Genomic DNA, 13,759 nt, shown 5'->3' with positions numbered 1-13,759 from the left:
TACCGAGCATTCAGTGGTTACCTTGTAGATTTATTACTTAAGCAGTTCATACCGAGCATTCCTAAAGCTACCAAGTGAGTGTGTAGCCCAAAAATATCTACCAAGCATACAGTGTTCACCAAGCTTCACAGTGTCTACCGAGTCATCAGTTTGTGTGATGGAATCCAGTGTTTACCGAGTGATGGAAGTGTAGTGTTTACCAAGTGAAAGCAAGGTAAACGAAGGATTCAATTTTTACCAAGTGATACTATATCTACTGAGTCTCCAATGGTTACCAAGTTCCAAGATATGTTGTGTGATTAGTATGGACCAACCTTCTACTTCTACTAAGTACATGATGATGTCGAGTAATGCAGTGGATGTCAAGTATCAGAAGGTTACCAAGTCAGCTTGAAGAACCTGAGTTTTCTACTGTATGGCCGACTTAGTAATATTTTGTTCACTTGTGTTTTGGATGACCATGCAATTGTAATTATTGGAATGGTATATATGTAATGTATTATATCATTTGAAAGATATGAAGATGTTTTAAGGAATGGACATGTAATAAAAGAAAATCAGCAGCAGAGCAGAGTATTCAACAAGGTCTACAAGGAGCAGTAAAGATTCATCAGTCATAAGAGGTGATCTATACTTCAAGGATCTAATCAGCAATCAAGTTGTAAGCAGATCCACTATTTCATCCTAATAGGTGAATCAGTTTTGTAAATCTTTTAACAAGGTAGACTTAACAATCTTTGTATAAATCTCCTAATAGAGTGCATGCTTCATTGTATGTTTGTAAATCCTCTAACAAGGTGGATCTAGCAGTCGAAATTTCTCTTAATAGAGAAAATAATTAGAAGTGTAAGCCCTAAGAGGCTAACTTCATACTACAATAATGAAGTTTTGTGGTTATCATCCCCACCCCAATTTTACTTTCTATTTTGGAAGGTTTTTGGATCACCAAAATTCTGTGTTCATGTGTTGTAAATGTTTATCTTTCTTATGTGCATAGTAGATTAGATGAATTAATGATGTATGGATCAAGTATTGAATTGATTTAAAGTTTTTGAGGTTACTAATTCACCCCTCCCCTCTCAATAACCTAGCAAGTCTTGATTATTTCCAACAATTGGTATCAAAGCATTGTGGTTCTTAGGACAAAGTTTGACAACTTGAGCAAAGATCTAAAGGACAAATGGAGATATTCAAACTTGACAAAGCAATTGAAAATGAAAAGCTAGATCTGGAAATGACCATGGCTCAACTCAAGGAAGCAAAGGAGCATCTTTCTCAATCCCTAAAGAGAAGGAAGGAACTTGCAAGACAAATGAATGACCATCAATATGTTGAAGAAAAGATTGAAGACCTTTTAACATCAATCAACTCAAATGAAGCAAATGAGGCAATCAAGGAACTCCTAACAAAGAATGGCTCTCTATAGGAAGAAGTAAGAAAACTTAAAAGAGAACAAGAAATTCAATCAATCAGGCTATGTAAAATCTTGGAACAAAGAAAAAAATTTGAAAATTATACAAATGAAAGGATCAATGCAAATCAAAGTCTTATAAATCAAATATCCAATGCAAATGAAGAAATCATGAATCTAAGATATAAAAATGAAAGCCTAAGGATTGATTTAATCACTGAAAGAAAAATCAGTGAAAGATTGGAAAATGACCTAAATGTTGAAAAGAAAATCATTGAAAGAATGATGAAGTCTCAAGAATATATGAATCAATTAAACCAAAAAAATGAGAAAAATCTTCATAGACAGAAGGGTAAAGCAGGACTTGGATATAATGAAGAAGGAGAATATTCCAAACAAGGTGTTCAAAGGTATCAAAAACCTACTTGCAATCACTGTGGTAAGTTAGGTCATGCATCAAAAAAATATTGGAGTAATGGAAAAGCAAAATTCAATGGAAAATGCTACAACTACAATCAACATGGTCACAAAGCTAATGAATGCAAGAAAAAACCAAAATTTGAAGGAAAATGTCACAAATGCAAGAAGCATGGTCACAAGGCATTCCAATGAAGATCAAAATCATTCAATCTAGTTGAACAACTTATTAAGGCAATCTTTGGATGGGATTACAATACCTGGTGTAGATGTCATTATTGTGGAGAATATGGACACATTGGCAAAGACTACTCAAGGCATCACTTGAGAAAAAGAGATACAATAGTAAGATGTTATACATGCACTGAACTTGGTCATATAGCCAAGAATTGCATGAATATAGGAAGAATTGAAGATGAAAAGAAAGCTAAAGTTGATAACATTCAAAAATAGATGAGACAACAGTGGATTCCTAAATCTACCAAGTAGAATAGTTCAATTGATGGTCACGTCACTCAAGAAATGGGTGACTCCACCATTTTCAATTAGATTCATAAAGGAGGATCTGGAGCTATATCATCGAGCTATATTTGGATTAGTTTCAAATGAAAGAAAGAAAAATATCTAATTAGTATTTCAGATGCAAAGGGTCACAAGAAATTAGGTCATACCGAGCAAGGTCAGTCATAGACTCAACTGAGCTAGGTCAGGAGTAACAAAAGTTTTGTTTGATCACCAAGTTGCAAGCTTCTACTGAGCAAGTGAATGAATGACAGCTTGTCAAGCACTATGTCATCTCAACTACTTTCATACCAAGCATTAATGACAAAATTTTCATCAAAAAGGCAGAATTTGATTTCATTCTTCACTGTGATTTCAGAGCTAAGAGATTTTTAGGTGCACTCAAGAAAATTCCAAGAAATTTTAGGCAATTTTCTAGTGAAGGATTTGTTCAAAAAAAAATCTATCTTTTATTGAGCATCAATGGCATCTGAGAGTAGCAGCAACACCAAGGCAAAAAGAGGTTCAAAAATTCTAGTTAAAGGTGTGGAGTGGAAGGCGCCAAATTTCAAGCTAGTTCCAGCAATTGCAAAATCACTCAACCCCAATGGAGCTCAATTGCAAACTCCACCAAAGGTACTTCTTATCAATGATATTCGTACTCATTTTAGATATTCTATTCAAGAGATTGGAAACCTAGAAATGGACAATTCCCTAGGAGAAATGAGTGTTGATGGCTCTTTGAAACTCGAGCATAAGCATCTAGAGACCAAAGGATTAACCCATATCTCGCATATGCCAAGAAGTTTCCAAATTAAGTGGATTAGGTACATCCTCAGTTGTGTGCACAATGGTCAACTATGTTTAGAGTATCCAATATTAATCACCAAGAAGATGAGTCATAGGATTACTGGTCTCCCCATGCTAAGTAAAGCAAAAACTACCAAAACCCTAGGTCGGGATGAACTTCAGAAGAAAACCCTAGCTGAATGGGATGGTAGAGGTTTGAAGGTTAGCACTATTTTTGATGTTTAATTAAGGTTTGTCATTCACGTCATTGCTCACAAGATTTATAGCTCAAGTTTTTTGAACAGTGTGCCCTGTGAGGCCATGGATTTGGCATTTAAGGTTGTGAAGAAAAATCTGGAATTTGATCTATCAAAATTATTGTTAATACAACTGAACAAGAATATGGACAACATTAGGACTTCAAAGAACAACCTTTGCAAATTTGGTTTTTTGTTGACATGTCTTTTCTTCTATGTACAAAAATTCTTTCCATCCAAAGGAACTGTTGTGTGGAGAAAAGATATTCCTATTCTATATCAGATAAATGAGTTTGTAGCAGAAATGGGTGTAAACTTTGATAGCATCATGGATAATTATTTTGAAGATTTCAAGGAAACGATGAATAACAAGTTTCAAATTCCACCAAAATTGGTTGAAGACTACAAAGATGATGTATGCTTTATGGTTGATTGTGATAAAGTATACATTCAGGCAGTTAGGCCCCGAGTTGCATGGATGAAACCTCTTCCTTATGAGGTGAATATGGATGAAACAAGGGATATTATTGAAGAACTAGTGAATGAGCTAGTAGATCCAAAAAAACCAATTTTTGAAACATATGATGAGGCAAAGGCTAGAATTGAGCTTGAAATCAAACTTGCTCAAGCAATTAATAAAGGTAATAGAAAGGTTGCCAAGTTAAAAACTACTACCGAGCCCTTAATGATTACTGAAGGAAAAGGTGAGGATGAAGAAGATGAGCAAGAACTAAAATATATAGAGGAAGAATCAGAGAAGGAGGCAGAGCCAGTCAAAAAGAAGGGCAAGGTAATCATTACCAAGCCACCCAAAGCCTCCATAGCTATTTTCAAAAGGTGAGAAAAAGGTAAGAACAAAGGTGAAGTAGTATTCAAGAAGCCCCAATTGACCTTCCAAGAAAGATTGAAACAAATGGAAGAGGGAGCTAGCATCACAAATTTCAAGGCATTGAAATTTGAAATAAGGACTGATGCAGAGAAAATGTAGATTGAGGAACTAGTACTTAACAAGATGGAAAAATGGAAATACTCCCTAGACCAGCTTGCCCCTCAAATCTCCAAAGAGCTGTTGGTGAGATTGCAACCAAGGTGGGAGTCAGCCACCCAAATGGCCAAGGACATATATGAGAAATCCTTGAAGAATTTTCTATCGAGTCTTGCTGAAGCAGAAATAAAGGCAGCAATAAAGAACAACAAAGGTAAAATGATGATTAGATTTCACACATGTTTGATTTTAATTAAGGACATTGAGCATGTTGTAAGAGATGCAACAAACATGTGGAAGAACATCTATCATCTACAAAAGCCCAGTATTGATCTTGTAGAAATCAAAGATGATAATGATGATAGTAACAATGATGAAGGAGATAATGCTCCATGTGCCATTTTTGATGTTGAGGACTATCAGGCACTAAAGGATGATGGTGAAGTTGAAGAGGAAGACAAGGATGAAGAAGATCTAGTAAAAATTGCAGCAGAAGTTATTGCATCCCTTCCTCACTCTCCACCAAGGACTGTTACATCTACTATGGAGATAGCTTCTGCAAGTGAGAATGTGAGCACAATTTCCACATCAATAGCTCAATCATCACCTGTCATCTCCCAGTTATAAGTATCTTCAATGGAAGTATCAAGAACTTAATCTACCAAGCTATAGCCCTCTTTATCAGCTCCTGAGTCATCTATTGTAGCTTGTATAGTAAGTTTTCCAATTTGTTCAACAGTTTTGTCATCCATAGCTTCAACTACATCAATTTTTGTTCTAGTTAGTACTTTAGTTGTAAATATTCCAGTTGGTACATAACCTATTGATACTTCATTTTTGAGAAGCACATAAATTTTGGATATAGTTAGCACCTCTCTCAGTTTTCCTCCAGTTAGCTCAATTCAAGTTTTTTCTGCTAGTCCAAGTTCATCAACTATTGTAAGCACTAAAGTAAAACTAAAGACTCCACTAAAATTTTTGCTTACTGGCAAGGCAATTGATGAGGATATAGACTTGGACAAGGAAATTATTATACCTAAGATAGATCTAGATACTGCCACAGTTGATGAAATGAGACTAGTTAGTCAGTGTTTCAAGCAAAGAGCAAGGCAGAAACAACTTAGAGATGAGAGAGATAAAGAATTCACTATAATTGTAAGTGCTAAAAATATAATTATTGAGGCAATAGGTGTTGATGTGGATTCATCTCAACATGTTTTGTTACAATTAGAAGAGGCCATACAAAAGTTCAACAAGGACACTTTTGGTCAAGAGAAGCTTATAAAAAAGGTAGAGAAGAAATTTGATAATAAAGTTCTTGAGTAGATTGCAATTAAGCAGGTTGAACTATCTTCAATTTTGAGCAATCTTGAAAATTCTTTTACAAATGTAACATCCCTTTTTTCCAAGCTATGTAATGTTACCGAGTACACAAAAGAAATAAAGGTAAAATTGAGTAAAATTGATGAAGATCTAAAGGTCAGTGCTCAAAAGTTGCATCTTGACCCTAATTCAAGCTTCGCACATCACATAAAGATCAGATTCCTACCAGACATGCAGGCATAACTATTGAGAGAGGAAACAAGGATCTGGTCTACACTATTAGACATCTAGAACACGATCCTTCCTATCATGGACACAATGTAGAAGCACATTGCTTATTCAAAAATATTGATCCATGATAACAATTTTTCTATAGTAGATCATATGATTGAATTTTTTTGCAAAAGTTTACGTGGCTCTCTTCACCTGCAAAATTTTGCAAGTGAACTGGGATAAGACATTGGCTCTCATTCTTAAGGTACATTATGAGTTTTTCTCACATTTTAGTGTCTCTGTATAAGTATGATTACCTTTGGCATTATTGTCAAAAAGGGGGAGAATATTATGAGTAAGAGATAGTAAAAGTCAAAGAGGGAGTAAGAGACGATGGAGAAAATAAGAGAGAATATATTGATATATGTACAGTGATAAGCTATGTATATACCATGCCATATGTATGGGGGAGATATGTAAAGACATGTAAGAAATGTATATACAACAGGTTTACAAAGATCAATTTTGAAAAATCAAATCGAATATGTTAGTGTACATAATGTTTGGCTCATAAGTTTTTTTTGTCACTAATGCCAAAGGGGGTGATTGTTGGCATTATATTGTATTTGTCATTAGTGAAAACACTTATTTGATTCTGAATGATTATCGAGTTCATCACTTAGTCTACAATGTATACCGAGCATTTAATGGTTACCTTGTAGATTTATCACTTAAGTAGTTCATATCGAGCATTCCTGAAGCTATCAAGTGAGTGTGTAGCCTAGCAGTATCTACTGAGCATACAATGTTCACCAAGCTTCACAGTGTCTACTGAGTCATCAGTTTGTGTGATAGAAGCCAGTGTTTATTGAGTGATGGAAGCGTAGTGTTTACCGAGTGAAAGCAAGGTAAACAAAGGATTTAGTTTTTACTGAGTAATACTATATCTATCGAGTCTCCAATGGTTACCGAGTTCCAAGCTACTCTGTATGATTAGTATGGACTAAGCTTCTACTTCTACTGAGTGCATGACAATTTCAAGTAATGCAGTGGATGCTGAGTATCAGAAGGTTACCAAGTCAGCTTGAAGAACCCAAGTTTTCTACTGTTTGGCTGACTCAGTAATATTTTGTTCACTTGTGTTTTGGCCAACCTTGCAATTATAATTATTGGAATGGTATATATGTAATGTATTATATCATTTGCAAGACATGAAGATGTTTTAAGGAATAGGCATTTAATAAAATCAAATCAGCATTAGAGTAGAGTATTTAGCAAGGTCTACAAGGAGCAGTAAAGATTCATCAGTCACAAGAGGTGATCTATACTTCAAGGATCTAATCAGAAATCAAGTTGTAAGTAGATCCACTATTTCATCCTAATAGGTGAATTAGTTTTGTAAATCCTTTAACAAGGTAGACTTAATAGTCTTTGTATAAATCTCCTTACAGAGTGCATACTTCATTGTATGTTTGTAAATCCTCTAACAAGGTGGATCTAGTAGTCCAAATTTCTCTTAACAAGGTAGATCATTAGAAGTGATCAATGTAAGCCCTAACAGGCTAACTTCATACTACAGTAATGAATTTTTGTGGGTATCATCCCCACCCAAGTTTTACTTTCTATTTGGAAGGTTTCTAGGTCACCAAAATTTTGTGTTCATGTGTTGTAAATGTTTATCTTTCTCATGCATACAATAGATTAGATGAATTAATGATGTATGGATCAAGTATTGAATTGATTTAAAGTTTTTGAGGTTACCGATTCACCCCTCCCCTCTCAATAACCTAGCTAGTCTTGATTATTTCCCACACATGTATGATAAGGTTTGTGATATACGTCATTATAGTCTATAAAACCTGAAATATGTTCCATTAAGATTGTTTATACTAATGACTAATATTTTTTGTTGTAGATTGATAGGTGACTATTTGTTACCACCATCAAATGTTCTCTCTCACTCACATCAAGAATTATGTCCCACTATGAAACATATTGGAATTGAGTATCAATCAATAGATGCTTGTCCTCAAGATCATTTAATTTATCATAAATAACAAGAAAATACAATAGAATGCCCCAATTTTCATACAAGAAAATATCAAGATGATCAAGTGACAAAAAAGGTGCCTCGCAAGGTTCTTCATTGCATCGCCATTGTTTTGTGTCTTAAATGATTATCTAGGTACAGTAGCTTGGAATAAATTATGGATTACCATGCATACAATAGAAGTCAAAATGACATTATTTGAATTCATGTTGATGGTTTAGCATTTAAGGACATAGAGGAAGTGGCCACACTTTAAAGAAGAACCCTAAAATCTCAGGCTTTCTCTAGTAACCGATGGTGTCAATCCATATGAAGAGATGATATCTATTTACTTAGTCTGGACTATTTTTATTATCAACAATAACCTTCCTCTGGATTTCAATAAAGAGGGAGCACATTATGTTGTCAATGATTGTACTAGGTATTTAATTATTTTATTGTTACCTACATGTAATTATAAGTATTGGAGTGAAATGACCACAATAATTATCTAATGTTGTTCATTCAACTAGGTAAGTACCAAGTGAAAGATACAAATGTATATATTGTGCCTCTTATCGATGAGTTACTAGTGTTATAAAATAGTTTAACTATGTATGATATCTCTAGAACAATTGGAAAAAAACAATTTCAATTCCATGCAATGTTTGTGTGGACAATTCATGATGCCCTAAGGTTGACACATTTTTGTGGTAGATTATGCTGAAATCTAGTTGTACACGATAATACTAATTCCAAAAATGAACATATTTAATCTAGTTGTATCATTATCTTGTAGGTCTTCAAGAAAAGGGAAAAATTTCATGCCTAATTTGTGGTCCAAATATGAAATCTTGTCATTCCAAAACTTTAAGAAAGAAGGTGTTTGATGAGAATAGGCACTTCCTCCACCAAAAGCATAAGTTTCAAAGTGTCAAAAAACATATTTTCAATAGGAAAGAGGAGACTACATCAAAGCCACAAAGAATAAGAGCTCACCTATAGTAGTTAGAATATAATATAATTTGAGGTCGTCAAGGCCTTAGTACTAACCACCTTCAAAAGGGACAAAAATGTTATCCTAGAGAATTTAGTAGGTTTCCCTACTATAAGCTCTACAAATTATGCATTTGTTTGATACCATGCATATTAGAAAGAATATAACAGAGACATTGTGAAAAATATTGGATGGAAGGCATGACAGAGAAAAAATTATCAAAATTTGTAGTGACATTCATGATTCCAATCATGGAATGAAAAATATCATTGAATGAAATAGCAATGGAGACTGGATTAATGCAAGTGCCCTTCCTTGGTTATTAACAAAGCAAAAAAGTAATGCCATAAAACAAGTCATAAGAAAAATGAGATTTCCTATAGGATTTTCTATGAATATAGGCAATCTCATATCAAAGAAAAGTGAATTCGGCCCAGGGCTGAAAATGCAGGATTGGCATATCTTCATCTAGGTAAGTCATGGTCTTTTATATTTACAATATATTTGTGAAAAAGCATTCAATTTTCATTTTATTATGTTAAAAAAGAATGAATTGATCAATTGAAAATTGTTGCAGTATGGGCTACCCCTATCGCTCCCAAATAACTTTGAAATAATATCAAACAAGTGACATATGATCTTGGAAAATACATGAGGTAAGAAATGACATTTGTTCAATATATCAAATAAGTAATATATTGTAAAGTCTTGTATTTTTATGTTTTTGTGTCTTGAATCCCTTGTAGGTGGTTGCAATCTAAAGAAATCCATAAAGAAGATATAAAATATTGGAAGAAAAGAATTCCTCTACTAATGTGTGAAATACAAAAGTGTTTACCTTCAACTTTTTTCAATGCAAAAGAACATTACCTCATACACCAAGTTGAGGAGATTGAATTGTGTGGACCTATATAGCCTAGGTCAATGTGGATGGTTGAGTGACACTTGAAAATTTTAAAGGGTTTGGTTTGATAAAGAGAACTTCTCAAGGGTTCTATGATTGAGGGATATATGGCATGCCAAATGATGGTGTACATTACCCAATGTCTTCCTAATCTTGTAGCAAAGACCCATATAGATTGCATTTGGGATCTTGACTCCATTAAAAAATTTCAAGGGGATTACTTGGTGAGGAAAGGTAGATTTAGGAAAGTGAAATGTAATAAATTATGAGATTTTATTGTAGTTAATTAATTATTAATCTTTAAAATAAATATGGTCTAAGTCATCTATTTACTTTTGTATAGTTGCTAAGCAGTGGGATGCAATACATTTTTTTATTGCAAACAATCAAAGATTAAATGACAATATGGATTGAATGATGTCAACATTTTGGTCATGAATTAAAATGGTAATATGTGTCTTCATTGGTTAAACAAGCTCATCCCAATGTTACACAAAAGGAAATAGATTTAGAATATGGTTCAAGAGATCTCTAGGTACTTATAAGTTTGTTAATTAACCTATTGGACTAACCACAAATGTTCCCCTTCAAGATTTGTGACATGACTTAAACACCTCCTATGTTTTGTAAGTCTAGTGGTTGTATTGGGCATTAACAAGTTGATCTTTTGGTGTAACAAGTGGTATCAAAGCTTGGTCATGGTTTGAATCTCCTTGGGTAACACTAATTGGGGGATTTTTGGACTAACCGCCAACATTCTCCTTTGAGATTCATGACATGGGTTAACCACCTCCTATAATCTACAAGTTTAGTGGTTGTATTAGGCATTAACAAGTCAATCTTTGACAACCCTAGCTTGTAACACAACCATATATTTTTGAACTCAATAAGGAATAATTTATAAATGTTTGACATTATCATAGGTGAAAAACCACAAGCCTATGTTCTAAAATGGTTATAAATGTCACATTAAAGATTTAGATGAAATGAAGAGAACCTGTGATTCTACGATAATTGCACTCTTCTAGGTGACCAATATTTCATCTAGAAATGACTTACATCCTTGATAATCTCAAAATTAATACTATGGCATTTGTTTGAAATACTTGACTATAGCTTTAATTCCTTCAAATTAGTTATCTTCGTCATAAAATGGTATAGACTACAACTCAATCAAAATGATCCTGATAGAACATTATTGAGCATGAGAATGGATTTCCAATTATTAATACAAAGTTGTCCAAGCTAGTTGGGGATGATCTGTATGTTCTTCCAAGCTAATGTGAGCAGATATTTTACTCAAAGGTTCCAAATAAACTGGGTTGGCCATTTATTGTTAGACATGATCCAAGGGGAAGGCCAATAAAATATAATGTGAGAGGAAGAAGTGTATCATGAGCTAGAGTTAGTTGATGATGCTCTTGAAGAAAATGATATTTCTATTGATCATGATGATGATGCTTTTTTTAGAAATAATAGTTCACCAAGATAAATTTGGGGGGGGGAGGGGTGAATCAATTATCCAATTAAAACATTTATCAACCTTAATTAATCTTAACCATTCATATAAAAGTACATAGAAACCATAACAAGATGCACATACATAATTACACTAGATTTGTTAACTAGGGAAACCCTTGATCAGAGGGAAAACCCTAGTGGGAATGATGTCCACAAATATATATTGATATATATTCCTTATTAGAGGATGGACCCTACTAAGAGTCTATACACACATTTAGTACATAAGAGTCCCTATTAGGAGACTTTGAATCCCTGTTAGGAGATTCCAATCCTGTTAGGATTTGTAGAAGGTAGAAGGACCCACTATCCAAATAGCTTCTAGGGCAAGATCACTGAACTTCACTATCCAATTGATCTCTCAAGTATTCCTTGCAGAATGATTATCTATATTTTCCTTTATCCTCTTTCCTTTGACTTGTCAATTAGACTAATCACTATCAGACCTTGTAGACCAAGAAACAAATCTTGGATCCAAATATCAAACCTCAGATCTCAAAATAAAACCTTGGCAATGAAGTTTTCTCTAACTTTTCTTTGCTTTTCTTATCCTGGCATATCAACTTGTTTCTCTTATATTCCTCTCTTTGTGCTTCATGCAATCATTCATACATAACAAAGGAAAATGCCCTTTCTTTAGACCAAATCCATCAAATAATTCCTTGAGCTAGTTATTACACCTTCTCAATTAATTATTATAGGACCTCATTAAGAACATGTTATACTTAACCATAACATCAATCTATCACCTTGTAACTTGGATAAATTTCTATATGTGTAATATTATGATGAGTGAGCTTAGCCATGCCATCTCCAACATGTCTTCTAGACATCTTTAACCTTGCTTTTCATAATAATAAATCTACTAAGAGATATAACAAGTTTACTAGGACATGCTTCTATAAACTCTATCTCAAAATAGTCTTAACCAAAACTTGCATAAATTCTTCCAAACTTAATATCTTTTTTTCTTGAGCTTAGCTACATATACTAGACACTTAGTAGTTTCTCTCTTTAACCTCGCTAATGAAAATACTCAATGATTTATTTGTACCAACTTGATCTTTATTGTTGTTCTTCTATTAGATACCATAGAAATTTTTTATGTTGACATCAATGACAAACACAGTCATGAATGTAACATAACATCAAAATAATGATCTAATAATATTTCTACAATACTCTGCCATAGGAGTATCATCAACATTCATGCTTCCAATAGCTTCTATTGATCATGATGATGAGGAGGAGGAGGAGGAGGAGGATGATGATGATGATGATGATGATGATGATGATGATGATGACAACAATGATGATGATGATGATGACAATGATGACCAAAATAGTGGTGGTGACAATGTTGATGCTGAAAATCATCTTGATGATGAGATGCATAAAGAATAATATCAATGTATATACAAGTAAACATTTATTATTCAATTGTTAATTTCTAAATTATTAATAAAAGTAAACATTTCAAATTGAATTTGGTGTAGTAATACAAATTTAACTATAATATGTGTTGGGATTAAGAAAACATCTTGTATTATAGTTGTAGGCAATGCAGATGGTGAGCATGTTGAGGCCCAAGCTAGTCAGCAAGATGATGTGGTTGGACAAGGTAAAGAGCACTATATTTTTCTTTGATATCTTTAGAGTCTCATTTAAAAAAAATTTAACCCTTTTATTTCTTATGGTAGAAGACCAACCTTTGCAAAGGACAATGGTTGCACATCTACGGGTGAGAAGAAATATCAATGACAACATGTATATGCCTCTACAACAATATAGGGAAGGACAAAAAAAGAAAAAGGAAATGATTCATGTGAACTTATGTAACTTATTTGATGATGACTAAAGTTTATATATAGATTTTTTATTTATGTTCTATTGAATGTTCATGTGAACGTTCTAATGAATCTTATGTTTCAATATTAATGTGAATGTTCTAATGAAACTAATGTGTTAATGAATGTTATCATGTGATAATTTATGAATGTTCCATTTTATTACTAGAACAAATTAATTTTAGATGTTAATGGGGAATGTAGATTTTTTTTTTTTTTTTGTGGGGGCGGGGGGGAGGGGTGGGAGGGTGTCGAGAACATTAAACTATTTTTGAAACCAATTGAGGCTCAACATTAACCTATGAATGCATGATAATTAACTATGTGAATCTCTTGGTTTTAGGAAATGCAGAATAATGCCATAATCAAACTCATTTATTTATGAAATTTAGTTGTAGTGTATGAAGTATTCAAAAGAATTTCTTTCTATGTGATTGCCTCAAATTATTCCTCTGTAAGGTATTCTATTGTTTCTATTTATCAACAATCATGTTTGATTGCACTTGATAAATTTTGTTGTAAATTGGGAGGCATGAAGAACAGTTTGAATAGTGGAAACAAATGA

Source organism: Cupressus sempervirens, chromosome 10, assembly GCF_028749045.1.
Source record: "Cupressus sempervirens isolate cs-2001-9-10 chromosome 10, ASM2874904v1, whole genome shotgun sequence".
NCBI lineage: Eukaryota > Viridiplantae > Streptophyta > Pinopsida > Cupressales > Cupressaceae > Cupressus > Cupressus sempervirens.
Note: the sequence above shows the minus strand (reverse complement) of the source record.